This window comes from Oreochromis niloticus, linkage group LG3 (genome assembly GCF_001858045.2).
Source record: "Oreochromis niloticus isolate F11D_XX linkage group LG3, O_niloticus_UMD_NMBU, whole genome shotgun sequence".
Lineage (NCBI taxonomy): Eukaryota > Metazoa > Chordata > Actinopteri > Cichliformes > Cichlidae > Oreochromis > Oreochromis niloticus.
Window position 1 is genome coordinate 11,289,225 of NC_031967.2, and position 24,945 is coordinate 11,314,169.

General features: G+C 40.6%; 1 protein-coding gene and 1 long non-coding RNA gene across 4 annotated transcripts in view; one reads left to right on the top strand and one right to left on the bottom strand.

The window, feature by feature from the left end:
- LOC100692940 (ADAMTS-like protein 1) overlaps positions 1-24,945 on the top strand; it is a 98,882-nt gene that overhangs the window by 6,364 nt on the left and 67,573 nt on the right. The window lies entirely within an intron of this gene.
- LOC106097108 (uncharacterized) lies at positions 22,325-24,059 on the bottom strand. The gene is made up of 2 exons (XR_001223435.3): positions 23,035-24,059; positions 22,325-22,545 (listed from the first exon to the last, which is right to left on the bottom strand). It is a non-coding gene; the product is annotated as an uncharacterized LOC106097108 (long non-coding RNA).

Consider the following 24,945-nt stretch of genomic DNA (forward strand, 5'->3'; position numbering starts at 1 on the left):
TGGCTGACTAGCCTGAAAAACAAATAGTAAACCAGTTATCTTAGCTTAGCTCGCTCACTTTTGGGAGGAGGGAAAAGGGAGACTGCATACGAGTGTGAGAAAAGTTAGCAGTAAGGGGAAAAGAATGAGCGGACAGCTAAATCCAGTGGAAACATGATTGACTTAAGGTCTGCAGCGCTGCTGTCTGACAGGGTCTCCACGGCTGGCTACGGTGAATGTTTGTGAAGCTAATGATGCTTCCTGGGGTTCTCACATCTGTTTCCCCCCCTGGCCACATGTGCTTTGAGTAAACGCTGGGCGGCTACGACTAAACACCAGAGACCCCATTACAAATGATGTGCTATTAGGATTACAATGCATACGTCCACAGAAGCAGATTGATGAGCATGTAATCATCCATAGTGCGCTTGTGGGTCTTTGTGTAAATGTGCATGCATTTGTGTCATGCGTACAGCTAAAAATGAGACACATATACAATAAAAGTCATTAATTACAGCTTAATATTCCTCAGTTTTTATAGCATTTATGGCACCATGCAATTCCAAGTTAGCTTCTAGCTTTTAGTGCAAGTTTCTTTTTTCCATGTTAGATATGAACTGAAATACACACAGAAGGATTTCGATGGTTTTTGGATAAATATTTGGATAAAAAGTGAGTAAAATGTGACTTTTAAGGCTAAAAGCTTATATATTACTATCTTAAGCTGGTAAAAAAAACCCAAATGAAATGTTTATGTATACATATAAGTTAAAAAGGAAACCTTACATTTGAATAAAGCACATTTTACCCCAAGGTTTTAAGGTGTCGGTGTGTGCAGTCTTGTGACTTTTGTGACCATGGGAGCCAAAAGTCCATCCAAATTCCTCGTTCCCAGGCTTCTGCAGGGATTACCTATGCCACAGTGCCCTCTACAAAATGCGCTCACATTCGCAGACATGCACACAGAAACACACACAAATCACGCTGGGGTGAACAGTCACACATCGCAGATGTTGTGACTGTGGCTTATAGCCCCTATAAAGAGGCCTAGGTCTGCCCTCTGAGAACCTCCCACCTGGGAAATCTGTGTGGTCTTGGCGCATGTGTCCATCGTGAGTGTGTTTACACGCTGTTGCTAAGAGTCTGAATGGTTGAAGTGTCTGTCAAGCTCAGGAGTTTAAGAACAGTTTAGGCGGAACATTTTTCATATTTGTTATAAACATGCAATATTGGGTTTAAGTCATACTGTTGGATATCAGGCTGAAGCGCTAACCAAAGAATGAACTCATTACCACGAACTTTAAATCCACCAGCCAGATTTCAGATGACGTTTGTCTCCTCCCGGTGTTACATTTGACATGTTACTGTGGATTTTTGTCCCAGCATACCTCTGTGTGGTGACATCATCCATGCTGGGATCTCAGTGGGGCAACTTGTACCTTGGGCAAAAATGCAGTTTCACATACCCCTGTCTTGTTTGCATCTCTCATCCTCTCAGCACTCCCCCTGCCTCCCTGATGACAGGTATGCAGCTTGAAAAGCATTTGGCAACCATGACCTGGAAAAGTGCACATTTGACATTGAACATGTCACTCAGCCTTCATTCTCCCCACTCCTCCTTCACCTCGGCAGGGCATAACTCTAAGTCTTTCGCGTTATCGGCACAGCTTCTTCTCTCATCTCAACACGAATTGCCTCATAGCTGGAATAGTTGGGATTGTGGTGACCAGGTGGCCTGTGAAGCCACCTAGATGATATGAGAGATACTGGTCTCAGCTCAATGCGAAGGAATCTGTGAGTTCAGATATTTTAAGCTGAATGCAGATATGAGACAGATGGATCGATGGACAATCGGAGGCACAGGCAGGAAGTTTGTAAAGTACCTGATAGTAAAGTTCAGGTGAAACCGGTATGTCTTTCTTCATGTTGATTGTACCGCTGACAGTTATTGACGAGGCGTCTCAACACACTCCGGAGCTGTAGGTTTGGGAGAAACCTGATAAATGACATCAGCATTTCAAAAACATAAGCCATTAAAGTATTTGCTGAGATGAAAAGATAAACTGTCTCTTAAAAGAAGGACAGCTGACAGTAAATTTCACCGGTTATTAAATGTAATAATTAAAACAGTTAGAGGCCTTAAGATGTAAAACTCTACAGTATTTAAAAAAAAAAAAAACCCACATTGAAGAAATGTCAGATCACAGTTTAAATAACAGCTGTCACCAGAGTAAGTCCTTGTCAAGTGAAATCGTACCTACTCTTAAACTAATCGATTGGTCATGGAGTGGTGGGAGTGGGAGGCAGCTTTATCTCTACATTAATGAAATTTGCCACAGACCATGGAGTGCACTCTGTGGCTCCTAGCCTTATTAGGTTAAATTCATTTAAATTGATATAAATGACTAATATTTACCCATATTAAATAATTGTAACTATTTCAAATTATTAAATGATTAGATCATGTAATCTAATTTTGGAGAAGACTGCAATGCACCAGCCCATTTCTTATGATCTCTGAAAATATCAAATGTATCAACATAAGAACTACACCAAACACCTTTTGTGAGCAATGTATTCCACAATTCCAACCATGCTTTACTTTTTTCTAATTTTTTTTGATGTGAGAGGACTGACAGATGCTGGAGCCACTGAAGCTGTAAAAAAAGGGATTATTATAGCACATGCATACTAAAATCTGCCAAGTGTGCATGATTTCAGTTAAACGCTCAAGCTTTAAACATGAACGTTGGTGGAAAAAAAGAAAAAAAAGAACCTACTGTTTTTATATGGTATGTTGGTTGTTGAGCTGCTGTAGTCAAATTTCTCTGACTTCTAATGCAGCCACTCCAAGAAACATCTACATACTTAATTTGGCTGACAATAGATATACTGTAACTTTTACTTTGAGATATTTCTGAATTAGGGTTTTATGGTTTTGATTGGAACAAAATAACGTTCTGTAACTGTAAGGGACAAAACACCATGAGTTTAGCTCAATTCTCTTCTGTTCACTGGGGCTTGTTTTACAAAAACCCTATGCAGGGAATACCCCATTAATTAAATTTTTTTTGGTTAGCCTATCAACTAAAAAATTTGACCAGCTGACTTGGACTAGTAATAAGCTGGAATTTTATTTGTTTACTGACTCAAAAAAGAATGAATGGTGAGCGTCTCCTGCATCTTAGTGAACTGCTGGGACGTCTTCCCCTTTTTGCACTGAAAAAGTTTCAAGCTAGCTTTTAGGGAGAGAGCCAGGTGTAGCATCCAATAATAAATCTTTTTTAGAGCCAGAACACTGTTGGAACTCTAAGTAGAGAAATTGCTTGCATTTTGGTAAATTTTAATTGGGGTCTATTCAAGCATTCACTGGGCAAGCACTTCTGCCTTGCTTGCCCTTGCAATATTTTCTCTATCCTAGCTTGACTTGGTTTTATGGTTAAAGACCATAATAGGGATCCATTAATTTTCTTGTTTTATATATAAATATCTTATTGTAGATCAAAAAGTTTTACTTCAAGTGGAAGGTCAGTAAAATCAGCTATTCTTCTCACTAACCCCAAGAAAAAGCCACAATTCTTTTGATATAACAGCTGCCGTTTTAAATGACTGCAGGGATACGTCTTTCTGTTCATCTGTCAGACTCAGTATTTCATCCAATATTTAGTCCAGGTGTCACACTGCATGAGTTTAATGGATTTTGATAAAACACCAGGAAATCATGCCATTAAAATGTTGAATAATGGGACATTATGCCTGTAGTGAGTGTTAATGTTGACTTATTTCGTTAATGGAAGATGGAATTAGGGAGAGGCTTTCTGAAGGCTGACTGACAAAGAGATGGCTTGTTGTTTTAACTTAAAAAAAGGGCTGGCTTTGCTTGTAAAGAGGGAGCAAGATCCACTCGTGTGTTTCGTCTTAGTCATCAGCTGAACCAAACTGATGGTGATTGGCAGGAGGGCGCAGCAGGAATGCGACTACAGGTCTTTGCACAACAGGTACAAACTGTTCTATCATCATGAGAAAGTAATCATTACGGGCAAATCATTACATGATCAGAGGAAACCAAGTCTGTGCCAAATATGCACAGTATGAATGTTTGATAAACACAGAACGACAGGTTTTTAGATAGGATTACTTTGACAAGCGGTGGGAGGCTAGTTTTGGAAGATGCACCAGAAACACATAACAGTAGGTCAGAGCGATTCATGGTGTAATTAGAAGTTTTACTTGAGAGTTAAGTTTACAATCCCCAAACATTTCCGACACATTTTTACTGTGACTATCTGCAAGCAGCTGTAATAAAAGAAAGGCTTATCACCATGATTTAAATGTGCATGAACTTTCACTTGCTTAAAGCATATCCTAATCTCTTAAACAACATCAGGGACATCTTAGTGATGTAAAGAAATAATTTACCAGCTCATTTTCACTTGAAAAACGTCTTTTTGATGACATGGAAAACTCTCAGCATTTTCCACAGTTTATCTCAGATTTCTTATGTGACGTTACAGATAACTTTAGTAAATGTAAATGTATTATAATCATTACCACTGCCCTGTAGTGGGCATATCAGAGGACTTGTTGGAAAAAAGGAAGAATAAATCAAAAGAAAAGAAAAAAGTAAAAATGTCCCTGCTTCAGGGCGTTTTGGTCTGAGAACACTAGAATCATTCTTATGAACAAGTACTGCTTTTCCAGACTTTTGATCCATTTTTTAGTGGTTGACGTTGCATTTTATATAATATAATAAAATGCAGCCAAACCAATACAAATAATTCTCCTTTAGTCAGTAAAAAACTGCAGATGCAGCAATGTCATGCTGCACGTGGCATCTCTCGTCCAAAGTATATAAAATTACTGTTATTTTGTTTGTAGATGCATGTTTGGGGAATAACTGTAGCTACAGCAAGTCCCAATGACAAATTCAATAAGTTTCTGTGTCTGCCTCCCAATAAAATCAACATCATTTATCACTACAATGAAACTGCATTAATGCAAACATGCATTGTTCCTCTGCCAAGTCAAGAGCCAGGCCATTTGTCTGTCTGTCAGTTTGTTTATAGTCTGTCTGTCAGCAAGATTATACAAAAGCTGAATTTAATGAGACACAGTGGAGAGGTGGAGCATGGAGAAAGAAACATTTAAAACATTCATTTTTGATGAAGATAATTTTTTTTCAATTTGCAAACTAGGGCAATGACTTTGCTGATGTTTTATTTTAGTGCCTTGTTGGTTGTGTAAATCCTTGCACTTTGAACCCTGTGCAGTAATGGATAAACAAGGTTTAGCACATATGTTATCTGCACATCGATTAAGTACAAGCATCACAACAGACTGATTGAAGCCTTCTGCATGCGCTGGAAATGTTGCAATCTTGAAGTCTTCAAACCAGAATTAAGTCGTCTTTATATAAAGAGCACAAATGATAACGTGTGTTACTCGGTGATTATGTACTCTAAACGGCTTGCCTGTGAGATTGACGTTTCTCAACGTTTTTAGCGTTTGACTTGAGCACTCAAGACAAATGGGCCTTGACTTAAAACTTCCATGGTGAAAAATTGGATAATGTAGCTGGAATAAATCTCCAAAATTGGGAGAGCCTGTTTTCCCCATAGCACACAACATGTTAATCAGGAGCCAACTGTGCAGCAGTTGGACAATCAATCAGCTCAGCATTTTGTCTTATTGCATTATATTAACACCTGAATGGAACTGGCAACGAGGCTTTTTGCTTAACAAGTTTGGAATTTATTGCCGAAAGCTTACAAAAATGCCACTCTCTGCCTTCATATTTAATGATGCCTGCTCGACCAATTTTAATATTATAGTATGTGGTTGCAATTGCAGCGGCTTAATCTATGGTATGTTGGATATTTTTGCAGGAAAATATTTTCCTTATAAACCAGACTGAGCTTGCAGACCGCTAATTTATACAACAGATGTGGAATTGGGCAAAGCTAACAAAACATTTAGGTTTACAGACCTCTTTGATATTTAAAGACAGCTACTCAAGGTTTGCAGTATACTGCAGTAAAGCTGTTTAACTGAGCCTAAAAGATTAATTTGTAGAACTGCTTGTAAATCAAAGTATGTATAGCAAAGGTGTGAAATTACTCTTTGCATGCAGCACCAGCTGTAGCTGCTGTTGCGTGCAGGTGTGTCCGGGCAGAAACTGTGCCTCGAGCCGCTGCCGAGGATGCAGGTTCGTGTTTAACAGCGTGTGCCAAAACTGTCTCGCCTGTCGCTTTTAACTTTTATCTGTGCAACCATGTGTGTCTGTAATGCAACCTTAGGTGAGTCTTGCTCCAACATGCTATTATCTTGCTCTGGAAAAAAAAGAATATATATATACATACAAGTGCAAAAGATGCATGTCTGTCTTTTAATTTATCTTTTAATTTCCTTGACATATTGGATTTATGTTTGTGTTTAGTTTATTAAACGAGGCAAGCAAATCTTTTAAGACATATATTTACATCATCCTGGAAGTATTTTCTTTTGCTGTACTTCTTGTATCATTAAAGCTTTCCTCCACACTGCGGGACATCTCAGCTTGGCCGTGTGTGCTTGCTGACGGACTCACTTAACTCCTGCTGAGCTCTGCTCCAGGGTCTTGGGGACGTGGGAGGGGTTGATCCACAGCCTCTCCCTTTTCCTGGCTCTAACCTACTTTAGCTTCCAGGCTTCCTGCTCCTCACAGGTCAGACTCTGAGTACTGGTGTGCAAGAGGAGACGGATGACCAGCGTGTTTAAGTCATAAGCCTGTTTAAGTGCTCAGGAGAGACCCCACCTTGTTCCTCTGCAGTGTCATGCAAACTGAAAGTGTCACTGATGGCAGCGTGATTTCCTCTATCATAGAGAGAGACAATTATATAAATATAGGAGTCGTAAAGGGTGGATGTTTTTCTTTCTGCGGCACTAATCCAAGTTGCTGCAGAGGCTTATCCAGTTAGTTCCCTGATTTGACAGTGCAAATGAACCCACTAATGACATACACACATGCACAGGACCGCAAACCTCCCATGTTTGTGATTGCCATTCAGTCCCTGACTTGTCAAAGTCTCTTTTGGTCAGACTGTTAGATCCAGCTGTGCAACTCAACAGTTCTTATTATACAGAAGAAGCCAGCTTGGCTCACAGGCCCTCTGTGAACTTGCATGCCCCAGTTATCTGGATGACGCAAGTGAATCAGGGCAGATCCACCACTTGTGTCTCATTAATATCAGGCACACCCAGCTGTTGTCATAGTGCTGCTGTGTACAAGGCCTTTTATGCTTCCATCTTTTCCTACGTCTTCAGTAACTTGAGCAACAGTTTTCTGTCCCGCTCATTATTTATTATCGTTCTTCAGTACACTTTCAGGGTGGAAAAAACAACAGAAATAGTTACAAAAAGTTATACATGGTGTTAAACATGGCTAGTAATGTGAACAAAGAGTACCTTTATATCGGCATTCCTGAGATAATAACAGGTTTTGAGTGATAACAGTTTAAATATACAGAAACCAGAACCTGAAAATATCACAGCTTATGGTGCCAAATTCACTCTACAGTTTATTAAAGGTTTTTTCACATCAGATGGAAAACATCTTATTACCATTAGATTTAAGAAGGTCTTCGGCCAAGAAAATGTAACCACTAAATATGACTTTTAAAAGAGTTTTGTCATTATAAATGGCCCATTAATTTTTCTGTTGATGATAGAAGTGGAAAGGAATACAGAGGGTGTTTGTTTCCCCAGAGGCAAAAGATGAGCTCAGTCTTCAGAGTAGGGTTTTAGTTAGGCTTCAACCTGTAGACTGTACATAAAAGATGGACACAGGCACTATGTAATCACCCAGTGGGCTGTGATATCCCAGTGGAAGTTTCAGATTTATTATTACAGCTGTTGCCCAGTTGTTTTTTGGAGTCAGAAGTAACCCTCGAATGCATCAAAGGGTTGATTTTTCTGTTTTCTTAACTAATGCTTATTAGCTCCATTCACAAAGTACATCCATCCACTGTACAGATGTGTTGCACTGACACATATACCTGTATGTTAAGTAACATACAAAAGCCAGAAATACATTCACTAAAAGTGGTGCACAGACTTGCTGTATTATGTGTCAGACGCAAAAAACCGAGAAGTACTAAGCTAGAAGGCCCAAGCGCCACAAACACTGTTGAGAAGTCCAGTTCATCGACTTCAATTAGCTCAAGTGACACCAAGCAAACGGCTAGAGATGCAGTCGGCTCTCATCTGACTATCAAAGAGGCCAGACCTTTTTTTCCCCTGGATGCTAACATTGTGGTCGGCATGTTGTCTTGATTTGTCTCAGCTGTTTTGTGAGCTAAGGCTTCCTGTTTAGTTTTGAGCTCATCTGGCTGAAGGACCGATGAACTTATACCATGGTGAGGCATCTGCTGTCTGTCTGTCCAGGTAAAATTAGCAAGAATTGCTACTCCTTTGAGAGTATTCATCACAGTGTAATTAGACTAATACACAACAACCCAATGGATCTTCACAGAAGTTTGCTCAAGGTCATTTTAAGGCCCACAACCCTTAACTCGTGCTTCTGATGATCAGTGAATGGGATGAGGCACTATGTCATGGAAGTTCTGGTTAGTTGGATGAATTTAGACAATATGAAGAAGAAACTAGCTAAGCTGAGATACTCACAGAGAGCTGCGAGGTCCTACTTATGGTGCAACAAGGCACGCACCTAATTTCACTTCCAAAAAAGGGGCTGGGCTACAGGGGATTATTGTTTTACCACAGTATGCGAATATGATTTCTCACATGTATGCCAGTAATTAGTTGAGTTGTCTTTCATTTTTCTTCTAAATTTTGTTTTGACAAGCGAGTTGTATTATTGCTGAGAGAATTAACACTGATTGAAGATCAGTTTTTACAGTGTATGTAAATCTCATGGCAGCTGCCATCTATAACAGCCTCAGAAGTTATTAACACAGAAATCGAAATGGAAAAAGAAATGAAACACATTTTCCTTAATAATCACTCTATCTGAAAATGCTGCCTTCACTCACAACACACTCCACCAGCGCTGCACATGTCTTTACTTTGCTGTCCTTTCCACGACCCATAATTCCCTTCTTCCTGCCCACCTAACTCTTAAAGATTAACAGAGTGCTCACTACCTGTCCACCTGCTAGAGGCATCACATTTACGGGCATCAGGGTAATCTCAAGGGTCCAGTCGGTCTTTTAATCCTTGGAAACAGAAATAGAGAACCCAGTCAAGGTCAGGTTGTTCAATTTCCAGGGGGATCTCTTATTGAAACTTCCATTGTTCAGTCTGGGAGGCCATCTGAACCAATATCACTATTTAATGTGCCAAATGCGACTTATGTGGATATTGTTTTCTTAGTGTTACTAAGATGTTACATGATTTCACTTTGATTAAATCTAACCAACTTTTTTTCTCAAGAACAAAAGGCACAGAAAGGCTGGCCTGTGCACTGATTTGCAGCAGCGAAGGTTTTTGTAGAGTTCATGCCCTCATCGCTGAGCATGCGGGCGTGTTTGGTAGCGGCACAAGATTACCATAAAGCTACGCTTGAGACTTTTATTGGCTTCATCTTCCCAGTCTTGACTTGAGATATACTCTCGGGATCTATCAGTGTCACCTGGATATCTGTAGCCAATGTGAAACCCGCAGAATCTGAAGCCATCTCTGTTACATGCACCGACAACAATGGAAGGGCGACTTGGACCACATTTTGAAGGTTTTGGTTGCAGAAGCAATTTTGGAGCTATCAGATTGAAACTCAAGATGCCAGAGCAAGTCAATTCTGTCAGGAATTTCTAAGATGGGTGTGCTTCTATTGAAAACTACTTTCTAAATGTAAGGAGAAAAAAAGATTCCCTTTCACGGTCACATAGTTTATATCGAAGATGCCACTATAGGGTTGTAGAGTCTCAGATTTCTCCAGTGTTTAAAGAGCTCCTAGGTTGGCCATAACAAAAGCAACTGAGGTATTTAGGCGGCCTGAATATCTTTGATAAGGAGCACTGTATTATATTTCCATAAGTAGATGAGTTGTTAGGTCAGATTGTAATACTATTCCATTCATTTTAGAGGCCCTCTTATCTGCTCTGCCACTATGCACTGTCCAAAACTCAATAGACCCTCTGATTTCCAGTTTTTAACCGTCTGGCAGCTCCAACTCCCAGATGTACATTTATACTGTACTTTATTAGCTTGGGATTTTCCACTTCTGAGTTAATGTAGGTAACACAGGCTAAACTAAATGATTCATGTGATACCCTCCTGTCTTCGTGTGTGTTAGCGCTGTAAGTTGAGCATGATGAATCTCTCAGAAATAGGATTTTCCCTCACGATTAAGGGTGCACAGTGTGCCGAGGCATCGCGCGCTCATGTCATACCTGTTTCTTCCGACATTAAACCTTGATTCAGTGCCTCGGCCTGTGTAGATTTCGGCGAGAAGCGGCTTCCAACCGTTTGGCTGCTCTTGCGTTTCGTGCCACCAGAGATTTTCTTCTCACTTTGAAAAAATAACCTAAAAAATAACATTTCTTACACAAACTGAGGCCACAGCCAGCTGGTTTTAAGAGACAGATCCCACATCTTGCAGGGTGAAACTTGCTACCCTTCTCAAGCAAGCCTGTCAAGTCTGTCCTATTTAGACTGGAACTGAAGTCCCTCTTTGGGAAAGGCAGCAGCACTGGATAATATGATGGAAGAGACAAATTGTGTGCCATCTGACAAGAACCTGTAGCTTTGCCCCGTATTTGCAATGGGACAAAATAAAAATGTCTTATCTAAAATGAAGTTTTTGTCCTCTGTGAGTTTGGCTAATGCTTTTTCTAAAAGGGAAAGACTGGGAGAGGCGTTCAGTGTTCTTCAGCGGACTTGTTCTGTATGACTGTGCCCGGCAGTGCCAAACCCTACTCCCTGCAGAGATGACCCTGGGCACACGCTCCAGCTGTGCAAACACAGCCGCATTGCTGAGCACACACTTACATTCTGGCTGAGCCAAATCCAATTATTTGCCTTGCCTTGAACCTCTTTTTTTCTTCTTTCATTTCAGTAGTGCATATTCAGCTGCCTTCCGCAGTGCACACAAGCTGAACTGCCAGGCCGAACAAGGCTGACAAATGTGCTACTGTGGGTACTTTTTTTGCTATATTTCTCTCATGTGAACATACCCCTGCTTGTCAGTTTAATTTCTCAGCCTTTTCCTCATTTCTCTCCCCAAGCGTCTGGCGTGACAGTAGGTATCCATTTTTTTTTGAAGGAGCACCACCAAAGTCAACAGGGAGGGGATGTGAGCCGCTCGATCATCAGTCAGTTGACACTGACGGAGGGCAAAAAAAAGAAAAAATGTTTATGCCAGACGAGTCCATCCCATATGAAAATCTAAGCACACAGTTATGTTACCTCAAGTGGCCTTTGTTGCTTCAGTTTGACCTACTCCCTAAAGGGCTCACAGTTTATGAGTATATCCCAAACAGCAATGATTTAAACATAGCAACTGGAAATAAGCAAAACTTTACTGGACTGTATGGGGGTGTTTCTACTCCCCCGCCGAGCCAGAACCGTTATGTTTGATTGTATAAAACTAAATCCTGCTTCTTCTCAAGCAATGGTGAAGTGATGCCCGGGACTTATAACTTTAACTTCAGTCTTTGAACACAGTATCATATGTGGGCCTATCCATTTCACCCTACAAGGAGCTCTTTTTAGCACAAGTTAGCTGTGATGACTGTGTTTTTAACCTGTAGACCTGATGTTAGCATAAATAGCTATATAGTTGATGCTATATAGCTGAATGTTAACAGCTGGTGTTTTTAGCCCACCAAAGAAATTAACTTCAGCTTAAAATGATAAACCTTGTTTTGTCTAAAAACATAAAAGGTAAAAAATAAAAAGAGTCCTAATATACTGTATATTATATGGAAAATAAAAGTCTGGACACCTAAAAGCCGTGCAAATATTTAGTGCATTAAAAATATTGTTTGGGACTCACCTATTCTCAGCGCAACTATTCACACCATTCACATAAAGCGGTATTTATTTATTTGAACCAAGCCCCCTTTTTTTTTTTTTTAGCATTTTTTGGATCCTAATAAAGAAATCTGACCAATCAGACCATAGGATTTGGTAACAAGCGCTCTTGTAGCTCAAAACGTGCACAGTACCGAATATATAAATGGTAAAATAGTACTATTTTGCCTCAGAAACACAGCTAGACGCTGCTCCGGCTCTCTGAAACGATTTCTCCGCCTCCTCAGACGTAGTCCCAACTCTGGCTCTGAAAAATTCTGAATGTCATTTCAATTTTTCGCAACATGTTCATCTTGTAATTAGCTAATAAATAATAAACAAGACTCACTATTTCATATATGTTTGTGTTTTGTAACGCAAACCATCGTTTTGAATGTGGTGCCAAGTAGTACAGTGCACAGGCAAAAGCCTGCTCCCTGCCTCCATCCAGGAGAACAAAAGCAGCGGGAGAAGAAAAGTGGAGACTATCATGTTGCCGTCAGATTGACAAGCAGAGTTCATGCCGCAGACGTGAGCTGACATTGCAGATCTTTATGGCTGTGACCTTGACTCTTAGCCAAACTCAATCCTTTTTTCTCCTAAATGTCAGATAGCGCGTATTAACACGAGAATCTGGTTTCAGCTACAAAGACAAATACAAAACAGACATATTTTTATGAAATGTCCCCACTGTGTCCCCCCCCCCGTGTAGTAGTACATTCTAAGTCACACATCTGTAATTCTACATTCAAGGCCGAGCACTCAGAACCAGTCGAACACACAGGCTTAGCTGTGCACACAGAGGAACAGCACTTCCTTCAGGAATGCTGAGCAGTTCTCCCCACGTATTTAAAGACTGTCCTTTCAAGTGCACCGTTGTTGGAACAAGTTAAGTGTTATCGTAACTGACAATAGTTTGTTTGGGAAAGAATTTCTTCAATAGCTCGGGGCGTGATCGGTACAGTAAAACCCTGATGAGTGAATCTTTCCATTTCTGGTGAACCAGCGTGACCTTCTTTTTATATATTAGCTGACCATGGTATACAGTGGGAGGAGCTTCTTTCGACTGTGCTTTTGCTTTGGACCTAAATGATTTTTCTGAGATAATGCAGTGCTTTTCAGGCAGGGCCCACAGGGAGCCCTAATGCATAAACAAACACACGGTGTGGTGTCTCGCTTTTTGCTGTTGCCGGGCCTAAAAGGGAGGGACCTGCCATGCTTCAAGTACAATGAAGAAACTCACGTTCCTGGAATTTGCACACATGCGTGCAGAAAAACATAACAAAATTGTACGATTGCAAAACAAACAGTATAGCAAACCTGGAACTCCCTATAGGATATTACTATAAACAAAGACTTCATAACTTACATGAACAGTACGACGTAATGAAACATAAAGTTAGATAAACAGGGGCCCCATAGTGGGCTCACACATGATGTCAGATAAATCTCCAGTGGCATGTTTAAGAGTTCAAATGGCGCCTCCGATCTGTCTCTTTAATACAGAGGGAATGTGGAGGATGCACTGTGCCAACTCACTCCCTCACCCACCCATCCACCATGCGCTCCCCTTCCTTCAAACGCCATTTTGGCTGCGGCCCAGATGTCAGGGATGTCATTCATCACACCGCTCCCTCTTGTCAGCAATTACACAAGTATGACAAGGATATTTAAATAATTTTTCTTGACATGGTATCATTGTCACAAGTCTCTGCAATTATCCTCCATTACTGGCATCAACTACCAAAGTGTTAATGCGCTCGCTTTTGTTTTTGCCATCTTTTTGAGACGTATTTTCTAAAGTGACATCTTTGTATAGTATCTTTGCTGATTTTAGAAGTTTGAGTAGATTAGTCAGTCTTCTGTGGACAGCAGCCTTTGTTTGGTCACATAAAAGTTGACTGCATCATGTAGACCAGTTGGGAATACATCATTTTAATAACTCCCACGATGACTGTCATATTCAGAGGACCTTAAAGAAATCACTGGCTTTCTTCTGCATTTTTTTCTGTCAGTGATGTTGAGTCAAGTGGGGGTGTTTGAGACAATCTGCCAGACAGATTTGAGTTATTGTCAGTGTTCAGTCTGGTACTGTAGCATAATAAAAACCTGACTGTTAGAAAGACTCAGATTTGTAGATCGAGTTTAGGGTACTCAATAACTGTTGCTTTAAATGCCAGACTGAATTCAGACGTTACCCATGATTGGCAGTGTACAACTGGTCTTTGCAGAGGCCTGCCTCTCCCCCTAATAGTCGTGGGCCTTGCTTTTATAAGAGAATGCACATTTACTAAATTATCTTCTGATTCTCTTTAGTATTCTTTTTCCTTTTTCAACATACAGTATCGTGAAAAAAGTACCTCCCCTTTCCTGATTTCTCCAATTTTCACATATTTATTAAATGTTTCAGATCATCAAACAGATTTTAATATTAGACCAAGACAACCTGAGTAAATTAAAATGTATCAGAACAAAACGTATCAAATGTGTCAGATGCACACAGGTATAAGTAAAACTGCAGGACTAAATCTCAGCAAACGCAAACACACTATATGCCTACATTTATTTTATCACGTGTATAAATATGTGCAAAAGACTTTTTCCCCTCTTTTTTTAATAAACCCAAACCTTTGTTGAAATGACCACATCTGTGCAGCCACTGCCACAGTGCATCATTTTATACATCTGACCCTTTTCCTTATTTTTGATATGTTGTCAGATAATTGTATGTTTATACTTTATTGCTATGTAAATGCAATTTTTATATGAATTGCAATTTAGTTAAAATTTTAAACTGGTTCAGACCCTGCAGTGGTGTAAGTGGTCATAGACATACTGTTTTGTGATTCCTTGAGGTGACTGGAGTCCACCTATACCAAACACAGGGTACTGAAAATGTTTTCCAAAAAATACAAACCTATATTTTTCAGATTCCTGAACTGAAACTGTGTGTTAATACAAGAAATAGGCCCTCTGTAGCTCTCTGTAGACTACCACAATTAAAAAAAGTGAAAGCGACACACATTTTGAAATCTGTGAGTTTTCCCCCGAGGCGTCCCATGGAAACGCGAAAGGTAACCTTCCACGTCCCTATGATACGCACCCGATTGTGGATGGAATCCAATAGAATGACACTCCCGGCGGTAACACATATTCCAGCCCTAACCCTAACCATAACCTTTTCCCTAACCTTAACCATGACCTTAATCGTGTTATAGTGTTTTCCAAAGCGATTCATGACGAGAAACTAAAATAAATGTACATGTGTAGATCGAGTCCAAACGGTTCTCATGTTTCCTCCTGTTTCCGAATGCGTAACACAAGAACGTGTTGGGTGACTGAAAGCGTAACATACCGACGATTTGTCATTTGAGTGAGAACGTGTTGTCCTTAAAGCGCAATGAATAGTGAAGTGGAAATAGTTTAAAACCACCAGGATTCTTCTTAGAGTTGGTCACCTAGTTGAAAAAAGTAACTAAGCGGGTGGTCTGTTGGTCGTGAAGATGACTAGAAACCCAATAAACACCCCAAAAGTGCTTTAGTCATGGAATAACCTTCCAAAAGAACAGCCATCTCAGCAGGACTATCAATCAGACCTTTATAGTAGAGCAGCCAGCCCTCTTGGAGTTTGCCAAAGTGTATTATAAGACTTTCAGAGGCAAAAAAACAACTGAGCTGATGAGTTAAACCAAGAGCGGTTGGTGCAGCATTCCAAGCACTATGGCTGGTAAACACCAGGCACTTCTCATCAATAATAACATCCCTATAATGAAGCATGGTGGTGGCAGCATCATGCCATGGGAATACTTCTTAACAGTAGAGACAGTGAGATTGGTCAGGATGCAGGAGAGAATGAATTCAACCAAATAAAGACAGCTCATTGAAGAAAACCTGCTGTAGAGAGCAGAGACTGAGGTAGCGAATTAGATTTCAGCACAACAGTGGACCAGAGAGCCGAGACAACACTGGAATGACACGAGGACAAGTGTCCATGGGTAACCCAGCCAAACCTCAGCCTCAGACCTCATCTGATCTCTGTGAAGAGACTTGAATATGGCAGGTAAGAGATTCTTCCCATGATGAAGGATTTACCAAGAAGAATGGGATAAATTTCCCAAATCTAGGTTTGCAAAGACTTTACAGACATACCTGAGAAGAGTTAAATCTGTCATGGCTCTGAAAGGGTCCTAAAGAGTACTGAAATAGGTTTTTTAAAGACATATTTCTGTTTTTTATTTTTTTATAGATTTACAGTAAATTCTAAAAACATGTTTTCACTTTTTCCTCATTGGTTGATTGAATCCAGTTGGAGGGGGAATGGCGAAATTAAATTCACCACACCATACTGTGTATAAAAAGTGAAAAATCTCTAAAGACACTGCACATGTACAGACACAGTTGGACCGATAGTTGCACTGTTCTGTAAACTTAGCAGAAAGCATGTCCTCATTAAACAGACTAGTATCTAAGATAAATCATCACTATGTGATTAATGAAAGAAGCAGACACTTAATGCAATAAACTCAGTGATGGGTTTAAGAGCCTAAATCCTTTTTAAAGCCTCTAGGCTGTTATTCGATTAACTTGGGTCTGAAATCTATAAATATGCTGCCCCGTCTGCAACTTTCCCTTTTCATCAGTTGATAGATGATAACAGGACATGGCCACTGTCGTGCACACACTGTAAAGAAAAAGCAAATGAAATTAAGTTTAGGTCTGTGTAACTGGCAGAAACCTCAGCGTACTGGTAAACATCCAAAATTCTTTCCATTTTGTGCCCGATGTGCAGCTGGCTTCCAATAATGTGGAACACAATTGAAGAATGGAGTATAGATTAGGGAGCAGATTGCTGGATACTTAAAGATGCCACGCTAAAGGCAGGGCCCATTTCATTATTTGCCTCGCTGCCAGCCACATGAGGTCAGGGCTCGAGAATGCCACAGAATATGGAAATTAAGATTGTTGGATGGTCAGGCAACTCCGCAAATGAGGGGCTTAATTTGGGAGAAGGAATGCACTAGTAATTCGACGGTAACCGCAGACGGCTTTCACAGCGCACGTTGATGTCGGTGAAAACAGTTTGGGAAACTCTGCGGAACAAATTTGTTGGCCTTTGCTGCGGTATGAGACTGCAGAGGTCTCGCAATTCCTCACAGATCAGTACAGCACAGTTTACACTGATTTCACTGGTGAAAAAGTGTTACCTTTACTGAAAACCCCCAAGGTTCCAGTTATTTGGCCACGCTTCACGCTAACAGCTTGCCAGGTTTGTTCTTTGTCTATTTCAAAGAAAAGTGTGATTAGTGGATTGGTCTTCTGGGAGGTCTGGCATCAACCGCTTTCATGCATGATCAATGTGTGGGCCACCGCCACAGAGAATTCTGCAACAGCTAATGGTATGTTAAATAATAGATGAAATAGGAGAAATTTGCTGATTTGTGACCAGTACTACTTGACTTTGGGCCCTCCAAAAACCCAAATCTGATCCGGTTTTGCGCCACACAGTTTAGAGGGAAAATGTAATTGAACCGACATTTTTATGTCATATTGCAGTCTGGTTTAATGGCAAAACATAAAATGGACAAGAATTTATAAATATGAGGTACATTTTTAATTTTTATTCCCAGGAACATGACTTAATTTTGGCAGAGTATTCCAAAAACTGCTGTGAGACAGTGCTGCACATTAACAATGCAGTTTTTATGTTCTTTTAATAGTTTTGGATGAGTGATGTACTTTAACCCACCTGCTGTAAAATGGTCAAATGCTTCACAAATAAATCACCTTTTAACTTAATTTTTTTTAAAGAAGTGTATTATATGTGGGTCTTAAATCATTTTCTTTGTAAGCATCTAAAGACTAAAAGCTGAATGGAAAGTTACAAAGCTACAACACCCTGTAGAAACCGTTATCATCAGTCATCTTGTGACGATCGCCGTCATGTGTGAAATGACCCTGGTGTTTTGCATCAGCCGTGCAGTAGCACAGTGAACTCGTTGGCCTGCTACGTGTGGAACATCCAGTTGTAATTGTGCCACCCAGCTGTCTATTTGAATCCTTCTACGAACTGATGTGATGAAGGGGGACAGATGTTTTTGAACGTGTGTGTGTGTGTCGTGCACGCAGTACAGTGAATGAAACTGTAATTTGAAATCCACCACTTAGTTATGGCTCTCTCAAAAGCACCACTGCACCATCCGTCTCTGTAGCCTCTTTGGTCGTGGCAGGCGGCCCTGTGTTCACACACTTGCACAGCTTCATTACTGACAGAAGTCAGCATTACTTAACACCACTGGACAGATCCACAGATGGGCTAATGAATCGATCAGACTAATGAAAAGCTGCGAGGGAGAGCAGCTACACAGCTGCTGCAGCCCCCCAACCCCAAAAACACAGACACCCCATCCATGTCCGATGGTTGCACTGCTGCCAGCGTTATATTGATGTGACAGTATTCACTCTCTCACACAGTAGTGCAGCAGGGATGCTTTTCAGTGATAAATATGTATGAAGTGTACATATGCTTTCTATCAGATGTATTTATCAGACAATGCGATACGCAGAACACCAAAAAGGGCAGAGATGTATGATCTTAAAGGTTAGAGATGGATGTCTTTCTGTCCCTGCCCAGATGGTTACTTTAGGCCACTTACTCTGCGCCCGTTGTGGTAAATTAATAACATTTAACGATCCCTTTTGGTGTGAAATAACATGATAGATTTGGTCAATCTGCCTTTGAGCGTAAGGCCAGCGGAGCAGAAGACGGATGATTTCGGTAAACTATCTCCTCCTTTGAAAATGTGACTCGGTCATGATTTGTCCACCCTAGCTTGCTTGGGTTTCACACTCTTCTTACATAACCTAACATCTGTGTTTCACGATGGAATCAACTAGAACAAAGAGCCAAGGCCATTCATCATGGGCTAAGCTTAGACAAACAAGTGCCTTTTTTGTCTTTTAAGTGGGTGTGATGGAAGATGCAAACTGGGTGGATGTCTTGAATCAGAGCTGTGACGTCAAAGCCGAGCCCAGCTGAGGCCTCTCTTCTTTTTCTTTCAATCACTGGAAAGCCAGCTTGACCCAAAAAAAGTAATATCTCGTTACTACTCAACTTCTGTTGCCAGAGACACTGTTACCAGTGGATGCGCATAATTCTTAATGTGTAAAACTTTGGAAGAAAGGTTCTTTGAAGCTAGTAAAATTACAAACGTTTAGTCAGAATAGATGACCTTTCTCAACATTTTTAACTAGCAATGAATCCTAAATTCATCGTAGTTAGGCCTCACACAGACCTAGACACTGGTCAGCAATCCTGGCAGCCTCCTAGGGAAAAATATGTATTCCCCGACCGGTTGATGAGAGATTGCTGGAGGTTGCTGGCTGCTGCTGGGTGAAAATGATTGCAAAGAGGTTGCTGCACTAAAACCCTCCTTGTGATTACTTTGGTTGCAAGCATTTTGTGGCATTTACTCTTTGAGCTGCAGTCAAACTTATAAAATTGCAAGGGACACGGAAATGGAGATATGTGCCTTCAGAATAAAGGTTGTGCCTTGCTGCAGCACATTTCAAAAGGCAATTCTCCATTTCTAGTTTGAGTCAGACATTTATCACAGTTTCACTATTGCTTAATGAGCAAGCACTTGGCGACAGTGGGAAGGAAAAACTCTATTTTAACAGGAAGAAGCCTCTGCAGAACCAGGCTCAGGGAGGGAGCGACCATTTACTGGTCGGAGGTGAAGGAGACAGGACAAAAAACACACTGTGGAAGAGAGCCAGATATTAATAATAACTAATGATTAAATGCAGAGTGCTGTGTAAACACATAGTGAGTGGTGAAGAAGAAACACTCAGTTTTAAGCCTAATCTTCTTAAAAGCGAGAGGGTGTCTGTCTCTGCCCACAGAAGAGTGGGCTGAAAGCTGAAGCCTCTGCCTGATTTTAAATATCCAAGGAACCACAAGTAAGTCAGCAGTCTAAGAGCAAAGTGCTCTATTGGGGTCTTTCAGTTGAGAATGGGCCTGATTTTTCAAGACGTTGTATGTGACAAGAAGGATTTTAAATTAAATAATTCCGGATTTAATATGGAGACAATGAAGAGAAGCCAAGATAAATAAATATGCTCTTTCTTTCTAATTTTCTTTCTATTTGTATTCCATGCAAAGTATCAGGAACCAGAGCAACCTGCTGACAGGTCTCAAGGCCTGTGTGATTGAGGCCTTGGTTAGCCAGGCCTTAAACTGCAGTTTCAAAGAAGGTAACCAACCACTACAGAAATCCTGAATCGTGTTTTTAAAATCTCCTGTTGTATTTTAACGAATTAACAAGGTCGATGTGTTAATTGAAGACATGCTTAAGCAGAAGTTGTGCGTGCTCTAGCAGACGAGTTACGAGGTGCGTGGTTTCAAATTTGAAGTAATGAAGAAAGTTGTATTTCTTGGTCCAATGCCTTCCCCTTCATCTCTGTGCCAGATGTGTGCAGATGTGGTCTTCCCTTCAGTACTTTGTCAGTCTCCGCTCGCTAGCATCGTGGGAACCCGTGTGGCCCTGTTATCTTTTCCTGCAGCTGGTATATTCTGCGAGACCTGCAGGGTCAAGAGTGTCTCATCAGACTCGTGTTATTCTACATGACCGTTTCTTTCACTGCGCCTCCTTTAAATTTGATTTGACGTGAGAAGTTGTTTCTCTGTAACAAGTTAAAGCTGCATTCATTTGATTTTTGAACCACAACAAACTGATAGCCACACACATGTAAAGTAGCGTTGCCCTATAACGGATAACTTGCACATTATACGTAGCTTTCTTATTTATTATGTATACAGAAATATTGACTTTCCAGCTTAAAAACCCCCCACGTGTGTGTGCACTGAAATAAATGGGACCGAATACCCCAATACAGAAAGTGCTACACAGTGCTAATGTTTACTTTGAAATCAGCTGCTTGATTTATCTTATCTGCCTTCTTTATCTGTTTTTAACAGCTCATATTTTCCTTCTGTCTTGTTTTTACTCCTAAAGTTATTCCCCAGATCGCTCAGATTTTTTCCAAGCAACTTGGGTGTTTTACATGCACAGAAGTGCTGAGATCCACTTCTCCAAGGAGGTCTTTAAACAGTAAATCAGAATGACATCTTATACACAGCTGCTTTGCTTGTGTGCTTTTTACCATTTCAATGGGGACCAGAGAGGGTGCTTTCTTTCTCTATCAGCACCTTGATTTGACCGGCTTTGTATTCGACTGCAGGTGAGGGAAAATCATGCAAAATCATCTGTACACTTCCAGTGGTAGTTCGGTGTGCTCAGCTACTTACAGTGTCACAGCACTCCACGCTGTTCTTTAAACTGTCAGACTTCTTGGAGGGCTTTATTACAAACCTCCACATTAAATATAAGAGAGGTCGTTACCTGAGCAGGGAAACCACACGATGTCTGGTACACAGATTAATGTTAGCCATGAAGCTATTTTTGCATTGAGATGTCTCCATGCTGGCTAATAGGATACAAAAGCCCCGGGACTGAATTTCACAGCTCCATCTGTACTGAATGTACTGCAAACCAAGGGTTGGAGGCACTGAGTTGTCCCACCACATAATTAGCTCCCCACTAAAGCTGAAACTCCACAATGAACCCTCGTGGCCTCGCACATGGTCAGCAGGTGGACCAACCTGTCTGCTTAGAAGGAAATATGCTACTTGCTAATGTTGCACACTTAGACCGGTCAAGCGCTCAGGTTGCAGTCAGCTCGTGGTCAACTCGGGAGTGACGAGCTGTGATTTATTGTAAAGGCACAGCCGGTGTGAGCATTACAGTATTTGGTCTCTGTTTGCATTGCAGGCAGATATTTTGTGGTTAGAAGGGATTTTTGCAAAAGCCACTGGATAGTTTCAGAAAAATGGCTGGTGACAACTGTGGAATAAAATGATCGATGATGACCTCTTCGGATGAGTTATCCCGTTGCCTCGCGCAGAGAAACCATGGGACACAGTACATAACTCTAAGTCAGGGGCAGTCCCTGTGACCAGAGCACAGAATTATGGATAACCTTGCTGAATGATGTAGCCTGATTGATTTAGTTAATATAAGTATACCGGTTCTCTGTCTTAATTTGTGCAAAATAGCTAATGGAAACAGTTGGCTAATGCTGTAGTTACTCACCAGGCAGCTGCAAGGAGTCCCTGACATTCAACACTAGACTGTAAAAGTGATGATACAGTAAAAAACCTACACACTGAAGTGTAGTTTGTTCCTTTTATTTTCATTTTCTTCTCCAATTTAAACTGTACCAAACAACTTTTTAGCATTTTTTTTGTCCCATTATAAATAAATACATAATTCAGAAACCATTTACAAATATTTTTTTAATATAGTAGCAAAAACTATTGTACATATTTACAAGGCCTGAAATAGTCCATCCGTGTTATAAATGCAAGGCTTTTCGTTTTATATTTCCAGTTTATGAGCAGCAGTTTCACAGGCCATATTAATGATAGATGGTGACAGTCGGGTCTGTTAGGTGTTGATGTCTAGCTGACTGCTTCCTGTCAGACGATAAAGCCAACACCTGAAACAAGAGAAAATTGGAGGCATGTTCAAGTGTGTAGTTTGAGTTTCTTGATTTTGCTGTGACAGTCGATTATTGCGGGCTATTCACTTCAATTCAGTTTCATTTATATAGTGCTAAATCACAACAACGTCGCTCAAGGCGAAACTACACCAATGAGTCATTTTACATCCTTGTTGATGTCTGAAGCATGATTTGCTTGCAGCTTCATTGATACTGGTGGGTCGTGTTGAATGTTTAGTTTTATTCTACTTTAGTTGAATTGAAAAGCTTCATCCAAACCTTCTCTGATGCCAAAAAAATCTTTTTTCTCTTTCGTTGTATTTACACGCACTAAATGTACTTTTAAGACTATTTCCAACAAACCACACAGTCAGTTTTTATTAAAACGGTTTGTCTCAGTTTGACTCTCAAACAGTTCAAATAACATATCTGAAAGGACCTTTCTGATCAGCCATAGTATCAGCAATCCAACAGTGTAATTCTCACCTCTTTTCTTATATTTGACATCTGGAAGGCCACAAAGGCTAACACATTGTCCGTGTGACTCAAAGTCTGTTCAGTTTCTCCATCCCTGATTCTCACAGAGAATCTCCTCACAGAGGCCATCAGAGGAGGGTAAAAATCTTTTGAGCTCCTCTTCCTCGCGTTTTGATATTTTTGGACTTCATCATATCTGCCCCTGTGCTGGACATATGAGAGGCTGTGGAGTTCAGGTGAAACAGTCGATTCCACTGCCATAGCTTTTGATGAGCAGAAGTACGACTGTCACATCGGAGCGCTGTCTTGCTTGTGTCTTCTGTTTGAACAGGACTGCACAACCGGACATAGAGTGAAGAAACTGTGCTGCTGCAAGCCACGTGCTCACTGGTCAAAGGTTTGTGTTTATGATGGATACTGACGTCGCCTATGCTCTCTTTCTCAACTTTACTCTCTATAAGGGCTTGGACTTGGTTGATGGTTTCTGACGTTAACGAGTCTCATTGCTTTATCAGCTTTGACCAAATATGGCCATGATGCACCATAACATATGATATCGCAGCTTTTTCTGGTATGAAAAAAATATTTTGTCATTCCCGCCCTCTGCTTTGTGTAAAATAATACACAGCAGTAACTGCATAATAGTTCATCTTTTCTGGACCAGTATGTACGATGCAGAATCAGCAGTTTGCAGTACATTGCATTTGGGAGACTACACAATATGTACAGTAAAGGGAGAAAATGTAAAAAAAAAAAAAAATAACCAGGGAATTTTTTAAAATAATAGCCAAGATACCAGAATGTGCCAGGAAAATATCATTACACCACCAGCAACCTGAACCATTGATACGAGGCAGGATGAAGCCATGCTTCTATGTTGTTTACAACAAATTCGGACTCTACCATCTGAGTGTTGCAGCTGAAATTGAGAATCTGCAGACAAAGTAACATTTTGCCAAGCGTCTTCTGCTAAATCCCATCTGCTTCACGGTTTATGTGTTCAGAGATGCTCTTTTGCATACCTTAGCTGTGCAGTGGCTATCTGAGTTACTGTTGCCCTCCCATTAGTTCGAAAAAGTCTGCCCATTTTCTTCTAACCTCCAGCATCAATAAGGCATTTTCACTCACTACGACTCACTTGTTTTCAGACCATTCTCTGTGAACCCTAAAGACGGTTACATGGGACAGTCGCAGCCGATATTTATGATAGCAAGCAGCTGAACAGGTGTACTTAATAAAGTTGCTGTTGAGTGTATGTCTTCCAGTGAGTTTAATGTTGTGTAATATTACTAGCTTACCCAGAACATTTTCAAAGTTAGCTAATGTGATATTGCCAGAATGAGTGAATCCAGCATTAGTTACTTCAACACTTAAATGCATCTAAACTATGTCCAAACTTGATAGTTCAGATTCGATTTACACCTTTACTCTAACACCTCTTAGCAGCAAAGCTAGCTAGAAAATGTTTGAATGCTAAGTGTAGCCGTTGTCTAACATTAGCTAATTGACCAGTACGCCCCTCTACTTTTCTATGTATTGTCTCTTCAGTTGTTGAGTAACCTCGAGAGTGTGTGATATTTCTGATTTATCCACATTATTTGATTTCCCACCTGGAATGGAGCAGCAACATTATTCTAGTAATAACATTTGAGCTTCCCTTTAGCGAGACCCTAGCGAGGCAAATGGCCGCCGTGTGAATGTGTTGAATTCTGTTTACATTTTCAGCTAATCTCTTCCTGCACTGTTCTGTAGTATCCTGTTTCAACAGGAAATGCACCAGATTGTAAGTAAAACAGGCTGCTTCACGACGACTTTAAAGTGTCATAGAAATAAAGTGCATCACCGTGAAGGTGCTGTGCATCGTTAGCAGACGTTAACAAGTGGGACACACAGACCCGCACGCAAAGGGATGTGACAGTG